This window comes from Dipodomys merriami, unplaced genomic scaffold (genome assembly GCF_024711535.1).
Source record: "Dipodomys merriami isolate MVZ:Mamm:240054 unplaced genomic scaffold, mDipMer1.0.p SCAF_1024, whole genome shotgun sequence".
NCBI lineage: Eukaryota > Metazoa > Chordata > Mammalia > Rodentia > Heteromyidae > Dipodomys > Dipodomys merriami.
The window spans coordinates 161,479-169,558 of NW_027202299.1; the positions used below are offsets into that span (position 1 = coordinate 161,479).

Here is an 8,080-nt window from a genome sequence, read left to right on the forward strand (position 1 = left end):
CACTGGCTTGCTTGCCTTAGGTGCTTCAGTGCATAGTGACTGGAAATCCACACTATGGTCACAGCCTAGTTTGGCTCTGGTATGGTAATAACCTGAGTGTGTTATCAATGGAAGTAATACTCTTAGCCTTAAAATCTAGCAAGCTTCTCCAGCCCAGTGGTACCTTGAGGTTGTTCTGAGATAACTTGGTTTCACAAGCCACAGGAAAAATTGGGAAGTTTTAAACTCTAGCCACAAAGAAGCTCAAGGAATTGTAACAAAGAGGAGGGTAGTAAAGAGAGTTTTGAGAAAGGAATTGGGGAAAAAAATGTCCTCTTTGGAGAAGAAAGGTTTTAAAAAGTAAGGATTGTCTTTAAGAAAAACCTCAGAAAGTTTAAGTATGTAGCAAATGGTAAAGAAAGCCTTGGAAAAGGAATTGGAAAAATTTTTAAATTGTCCTTAAGACAAACCTCAGAAAGTTCATGTAGCAAATGGTATGAGTATGACGCAAATGGTATGAGTATGTCTTAAAATTGGAGCTTACAAGTACAGCTGGCATAAAATTAAGTTAACTGTGATACACGGAGTCAGGACTGGTGGGAAAAAATATAAGGGCCTTTGGTACTGTTAATTTTGTTACAATTGGACCTTGTATACTCAACAGACTGGTGTCTTTGGTAAAAGAAAAAAAATCAGCGCAGTCCGTTTATTAGTTCTGAGATCTCAATACCAAGCACTGAGAACAACTGGCACCCCACAAGATAATATAGAGACACCCTGAATTTTAAGATTAAAATTAGCCCAGAGAAGAAGTGGGGAATGAAAGATTAAAAATTGACCATTACCATTACTAACTTGCTACCTGCTTATTCTGCTTTTGTAAACTTGCTTATGCTAGCACTGACCTTCCCTTCCCAGAAATGAGTTAAGAAGTTTCAGGGACCAGATGCCGGCCCCAGGACAAAGTCAGTGGTTGTAGATAAAGAACAGACATTACGTGTTCCTCAGTTCCCATTTAGAAATTCCCCAGAAAGGACCTTGAGATAACGACCACCTGGCAAGACCCCAAGCTAAGCCAAATGTCAACCAATCATAGGCCTGTAACAATGTAACCCCCCCTTAAACCAACCATGAGCCAATTGTTTTACAAAGATTGTTACAAAATTTCCCGCGTGGCAAAGTGATTGTTGGCGTATATGGAGACCTTTAAATGAACCAATCACGTGATACTTTGTGTTATGCGTTAATCTTGTGGGTTTTTGCCTTTAAAAAGGCTTGTAACCGATGCTCGGGGCTTTCTGACTGACCGGGGCAGAGAATCTGTTTGCACAAACGTCAAATAAACTCCTCTTGCTTATTGCATCTCCCGGCCTGGAGTCTGAGTTTCTGGGGCGCCCGCCCCTTGACGAAAGTATCCTAGGGGACTAGGGTCTTTCAGTCTAATATTCGATGATGGCATATATCTGAGGATGAGCAGAACAGCAATTAAGTCACACAAAAAAGAAGGAAACAGAAGAAAAATGAAAAGAATGAAAAAGAAAAAACAAGAAAAAAAGGACCAAAAGGTCAGTAGAGATTTAAACAAAGCACACAGACACACATATACACCTAAAATAAAAAAATAGGAGGGGAGAAAAAAAGATTAATAGAAAACAATTTTTTTTAAAAACTAAAAAACAAAAAAGGTACAACAAAGAACTTTTTTTTGGGGGGGGGCGGGATTAGATGGGAAGATCCTGTATCTCATTGTGTCCGTACAAAGTCTCTTGGTGGAGTCTCTTGTCTGCTTGTGGTGTTTGGTTTGCCTGTGGCTAGATTGGTTTCTTAAGTCAATTTGTTTGAGCAGGCAGATAAATGCTCTGCTTTACCCAGGATTTTGTGATCCTCCTCCCAGGCTAGTTCAATGAGAGGGAGATCTGCTTTGAGTTTCGCACAAGAGGGAGATGGCTGTTTCCTCTCGTTTGAAGAGGCTGTGATGAGGCTAGGTTCTGGGTAGAATTGAGGCCGTTCAGCAAATTGTAGCTTTTCCCTGAAGGGTAGCTTCTGAGACACAGAGCCCAGCCTGGAGCCATTCTCAGGGTTTATGTTTACTGAATTTCACTTGATTGTCTAGGCTGCTGTAGGGAGGGGCAGCCTCTGGCTCTGTTTACCCAGTGAAGAAAGTCACTCCCCTCACGGCAGAGCTTTGTCTGCTTGGGCTGGGTGACTTTTCCCAGGGAGGAGCTGAGCCTGGCAGGTCTGGTCAGGTGCCTGTGACTTCCTAAATGAATCTTTTGTTTTTTTCCAAGGCCTGAGCTGGAGCTAGCTCCTCAGCTGGGCCTTTTCAATATCAAATATGGAGACCTCCGGGGGTGAGGGCGGGAGGGGTGGCCTTCTTTCCTCTGTAACCTGAGAAGGAGTAAGTATGTCAGTATTCTACTCACCCTGGAGTCTTGGTTCCTGGGTTATCTCTGGTCTGTGATCTGCAGGATGAAGATACCTGCTACTTGTCAGCTCTTTTTGGTTTTAAGAAGAATCCAGTCACCTGCTGTTTCTGGCACCATTGTCCCAGACTCTGTGTTGTTCGTTTGGCGGCTAGGCTGCTGCCATTGCTGCTGCCACTGCAGCTGCAGCTAATGGCAAGTGCTCAGATCTGTCTCCTTGCCTGGATTTTCCCTCTCTGGCCAAACTCTCTGTACTGTGATGGCACACTTAGTAATTCTCTGGCCTAGGACTCTTCACTGGAACACTTCAACTATTTTCTATGTGAGAGCTTGTTTAGCCTCTAGCTCTTTCCTCCTCCAACCTCCCCTAAAGTAATCTGTTGTTGCTTTTTTAAAAAAACTGGTGCCATTGGCTCATGCCTGTAATCATAACAACTCAGGTGACTGAGATGTGATAATCGAGGATTAGTAACAACCTTGGTAAGAAAGTCTGTGAGTCTATTATCTCATTAACTGGTTACCAAGAAACTAAAAGGGGCACTGTGGGCCAAACTAATAGAGTGATAGCCTTGAGCACAAGAGAACAGGGATTTCAACCAGGCCCTCAGTTCAAGCTTCACATATTAAAAAAAGTTAAAAACAATTTGCCATCATTTGTAATCTCAGCATCCTCAACTAGTGGTTTATTTAAAGCCAATTTGCATCTCAGTTTGCACGTATTTAGGTGGGGGAACTAAACTTAAATCACAGTTAAAAGAAAAAAAATGAGCACAAGGGTACAGGTGGCTCACTCCTGTAATCCTACCTTCTCAGGAGGCTGAGAAATGAGGATGGTGGTTCAAAGCCAGCCCTGGGCAGAAAAGTTACCATGAGACTGCTATTTCCAATTAACCATTAAAAAACAAGAAATGGCACTATGGTTTAAACTTGTATGGTAGAGTGCTAACTTTGAGCAAAGAAGCTCTGGGACAGCACCCATGCCCTGTATTCAAGCCCCATGTCTAAAGGAAAAAATAAAGAGTTCAGGGCTGGGAAGGTGGCTAAGTGGTAAAGTGCTTGCCTTGCATGTATGAGCCTTTGAGTTCAATTTCTCAGTACCACATAAGCAGAAAATCCAGAAGTGTCACTGTGGTTCAAGTGGTATAGTGATATCCTTGAGGTAAAGAGCTAAGGGACAGTGCCCAGGCCCAGAGTTCAGGACCCATGATTGACAAAAGACAAACAAAAAAAGAGTTCAAATAATTAAATGATGTGTACAATAGACTATACACTAAAGATGAAAGATTAAATTAATAAATTAATAATTGAATTGATCAACATTGTTTCAATTTTTTAGATGGTGAATGTAGCTGAAAAAGTGATAAGAAATAATGATTCATTTCTAACAACTCTTCGATTTTTTAAACTCATTTACTACTTTTAAACAAAAGAAGTATGTAAGTATCACTTTACAGAAAAACAAAATTGTACGTGTATTTTAGCCTGAATTCCACATTTTATAATTTGCCTTTTAGTAAACAATCAGTATCTTTTCATATAAAATACCTGTAATACCTTTATTTAATACTTCACATCTTTCCAGTATTTGGTTAAATCAAAATTCCTCCCTTCCTTCTTTTCTTCCTTCCATTCCTTCATATCCTTTCCTCCTTTCAATACTAGCAATTAAACTCTGGGCTTCATGTATTTTAGGTAGGTGCTCTACAAAGTGAGCTATACACCTGCTCTTTTCGCTTTAGTCACTTTTGTTTTTGTTGGTCATATGACTTGAACTCTGCGCCTGGACACTGTCCCTGCACTCTTCAACTCAAGATGAATGTTCTACTGTTTGAGCCACAGTGCCACTTCTGGTTTTCTAGTGGTTTATTGAGATAGGAGTCTCACACACTTTGCTACCTAGATTGGCTTTGAACTGGGATCTTCAGATCTCAGCCTCCTGAATAGCTAAGATTACACGCATGAGCCACCTGAGCTCAGCTCTGCTTGAGCCATTTTTATGACAGGGTTTTCTGTTTATGACCAGGCTCGCATGGACCACAATCCCTCAATAACAGGGAGGGCTGTGTGTAGCAAGTCAGATACAGTGGTGAAACAACTTTCTCTGCCCATCACGGGGAGAATTTTGGAGGATTGTATTAGAAATTTCTAGAAATGGGTTGTGAGGAGCATCCTGCTTCCAGGAGTCTCTTCCCACTTCCCAACATTCTAGTCATGCCAGAAAGGGTCTGTGGTAGAAGGCTCAGGATGGAGAGGGCGGACTCTCATTTTCCTTTCAACAATTTGCCAACAGCATCGATTTTTCCATCTTAACTATTTGGATGGACGTCTACCATGATGATTTTTGAGCACAAGAAATTTGACATGCTGAAAAAACTTACACAGTATGACAAGCTCAACATGCCCTCTTCAGAATTGCTGTCCTGCTTACATATCCTTCTGGACCAGCTGGAGCAAAGCATGACCCGTGAGACCAAGAAAAAGAGTAAGTAGTCCTTGTTTAGATGCCTTAGAGCTTGTGAGTAGGGATGGAACCTAGGTATCAAGGGATGGGCCTGCTTGTCCAAGAACCCTTTGTACTACCCAGCTTGGCAAAATGTCCTTTTATGGATGTTCTATGCCGAGTAATGTCTGTTCCCTTTTTCAAAGAACTTGGACATAACCACTCATTAGAAACACCCTACCTTCTCATCAGTGTTCAGTCCAAACTCAAGTTCTACAGCTTCTCCTGTTAAATCCTCATAGAAGTTTAGTCACACTTTAACTTCTAGAGTCTACTCTAAGACTCCTGTACCTATGTTTGTGTCACTGTAGAGAACTTTCTGCTGAATTCCAGCTAAAGAACCCATCAGTGATGTCGCCTATGGTGACTGATGGAGATTGGAAGCCAACACTGGACTCCAGAAAGCATGTGAACATAGAGGATTTTTCAATGTGTAGAAAGGCTCAAGTAGTTTTGAGTCCTGTAGACATCCCATTGGTCCTGAACTCCACATGTGATATAGGTGTACATTCACATACCACCAAGGAAGAAGATGGTCCAGAATATCTTCCATTGATGTTCACAATTCACCTAGATCACATCCAAACCAGTAAAAAAGTATTGGTCTTGGAGTGCAGGGTAAATATGTGCTAATGGAAAATGACCCCAGTCGTAAGTTAGGTTCAAAGTCTAGATTCAGTTGAGGAAAGGGATTCTGTCCTCACAGAATATCCAGAACAATCTGTCCTGCTGCTGGAGATCCAATTTCCAATTGAGAAATAAGAATCTGTCCCTCCCTAGACTCAGGAAGAAAATACTGCCTTTAATGAGGAAGTAGATCCCTTTGAGGAGTCTGAGGCAGAATTTGTGTCTGAAGGCAACTTAGAAGACAATCCAGATTTAGAGATTGCTTCCCCTCTTCTTTAGAAAATCTTTATGTTTCTTTTTGGTCCTGATTGTTGTAAAATGATCATTCTACTTATTTTTCTAACGTTATTAAAATGTCAATGTTTATGTTATATTATACAATTCATGAGTCTTAAATGTGTTTTTTTTTTCACCTACAATGTAAAGCACCATGCACATGTGTTCTGTGTGTGGGAAAATACAGAGTAACTGCAGGCTGAACAAGGGAGCCTACTGGATATAAAGGGATCAGTTAAGTGCACAGGGAGTTGCAAGGAAGCCAGACCATGCTTGCATGGGGTGATAAGGTGGTTACAAAAGCTTTAGGACATACCAGATCAGATTATCTAGAAAGCTGTTCTGTCAATTGGGACAAATGCTACAATACTTATAGTGCTATGTGGGACTTTCTTCCCACAGTGAGTTCAAGACTGTATACATATTCATTGTGGTTTGGGAAATATTGAAGAAAAATTTGGCTCCATTAGCATAAAAAATCTACTTAGGGCTGAATATATTTGACAAAATACATAGGAAATATCGACACTGGAAAGTATAAGCCATCATCAATAGAAGAAAGAAGGCTTACATAAATGGACAAACACAAAATCAGGAAGCAATTAAATCAGATATATGGAAATACATGCTATATTCATTACATTTTATATAGTATTTTATATGATGTATAAGATCGAATACGATTTTTCATACTACAAGGGCTTTTAACATTTTCAATCGTAAGTATTTTTTTCACATAATATTAGTGTAAATCATTATTGGGGAAAGTGGTAATATAACTTTCATTATAGTTATATGAATATATATTTTTGTGTTTCTAGATATAACACTGATTATAAATAGATGAATAAATATAAACATATATTTGTATATCTGTCTATGAGTTGAATATAATGAAACCGGCTACACGATATATAAAAAGGCAGTTATGAGTTAGTATATGAGACTCAGGCCTGTAATCCTAGTAATGTGAGAAGCTGGGTTCTGTGTTTTTATTTCTCTTACCCCCATGCCATTAGATTTTCAGAGGAGACCTGGTCCCTCGAGTGTAGCCAAGGGACACAGATGCAGTAGGATCACTCTCTGTGACCCCAGAGGAAAGTCAGTAGAAATCAGGACAAGTCTCTTATGCTATGACATTCTACTTAGTTTCTGTGCCAAGATGGCCATCTGTAGAACATCAGATGGAAAGTTGGTATTCCCTCCCAAAATGTTTTTGACTATCCTGAAATAAACCTTATTTCCCTTTCCAAGCTTCAAACACATAGAAATATGCCCAGGGCTCAAGAGAGATGGACAAAGACTTACAAATACATAAAATTATATACTTTTTTTTGGGGGGGGTCCGGTTGTCAGCTTTGACTCTGGGCCTGGGAGCTATCCCTCAGCTCTTCAGCTCAAGGCTAGCGCTCTACCACTTGAGCCACAGTGCCACTTCAGGCTTATTTTCTTTTTGCTTATGAGATGCTGAGGAATCAAACCCAAGGCCTCATGCATGCAAGGTAAGCACTCTACCACTGAGCCACCTTCCCAGCCCCCAAATTATATACTTTGTTTCAGTAATTCAATGACAAATCATCAAAGGCATATCTTGAATTTTTCTTTTTTTAATGGAAATGGGAATATACACTGAGTGCATCAGGGAGTAGGTGATAGTTTGGATGCTGAATTGTGGAATACACTCCTGAGCATGGGAAACACTTGTCTTGGCAACTTGTATGGGGATGCGTCTCTTCACACAGCTTCACAAAACAGTTCCCCTAACTTGTATTATGTCATACCCATCTTTCCATAGCAGCAAATAGATGTCAAGCACTGATCTTGCTCTGAGGTGGACTCAACAACACAGAAAGGCACAAAGAATTAGAGGGATGACTGCTACCCACCAGACATCAGCTTCAAGAGCTGTCCTGACCAGAAGCTAGGATAAATTGAGCTGGAAAAGGCTGATCCCCATGCAAGGTTCCTGAGCACTAAGGACCAGGCACTATTATAGGTGTTGGAGAAACAAGTGAATGTGGCTCTCTCCTCATCAATTTCATGCTGAAAAGAAAACCAGAAATCATAATGATAATTTCTATAAATCAGAGACATGACATTGGTAGTTTTGTGGCAACAACTTCACAGCAGATATGTGAGGAGATATCCCTGAGGAGGAGACAGTTAACCTGAGAGCCATCATCCATGCAATTAACTAGAAGCAGGTAATCCAGGCAGTAAGAAAAGCAAGTACATCCCTCAGTGATGGGAAAGGACCTAACTTGCTTCAGAAAAG

The 8,080-nt window shown here is 40.6% G+C and overlaps 1 long non-coding RNA gene across 1 annotated transcript; it reads left to right on the top strand.

The window, feature by feature from the left end:
• Positions 1-1,396: 1,396 nt before the first annotated feature.
• Positions 1,397-7,672, top strand: LOC138809250 (uncharacterized). The gene is made up of 3 exons (XR_011366765.1): positions 1,397-1,544; positions 4,693-4,884; positions 7,601-7,672. It is a non-coding gene; the product is annotated as an uncharacterized lncRNA (long non-coding RNA).
• Positions 7,673-8,080: the final 408 nt, after the last annotated feature.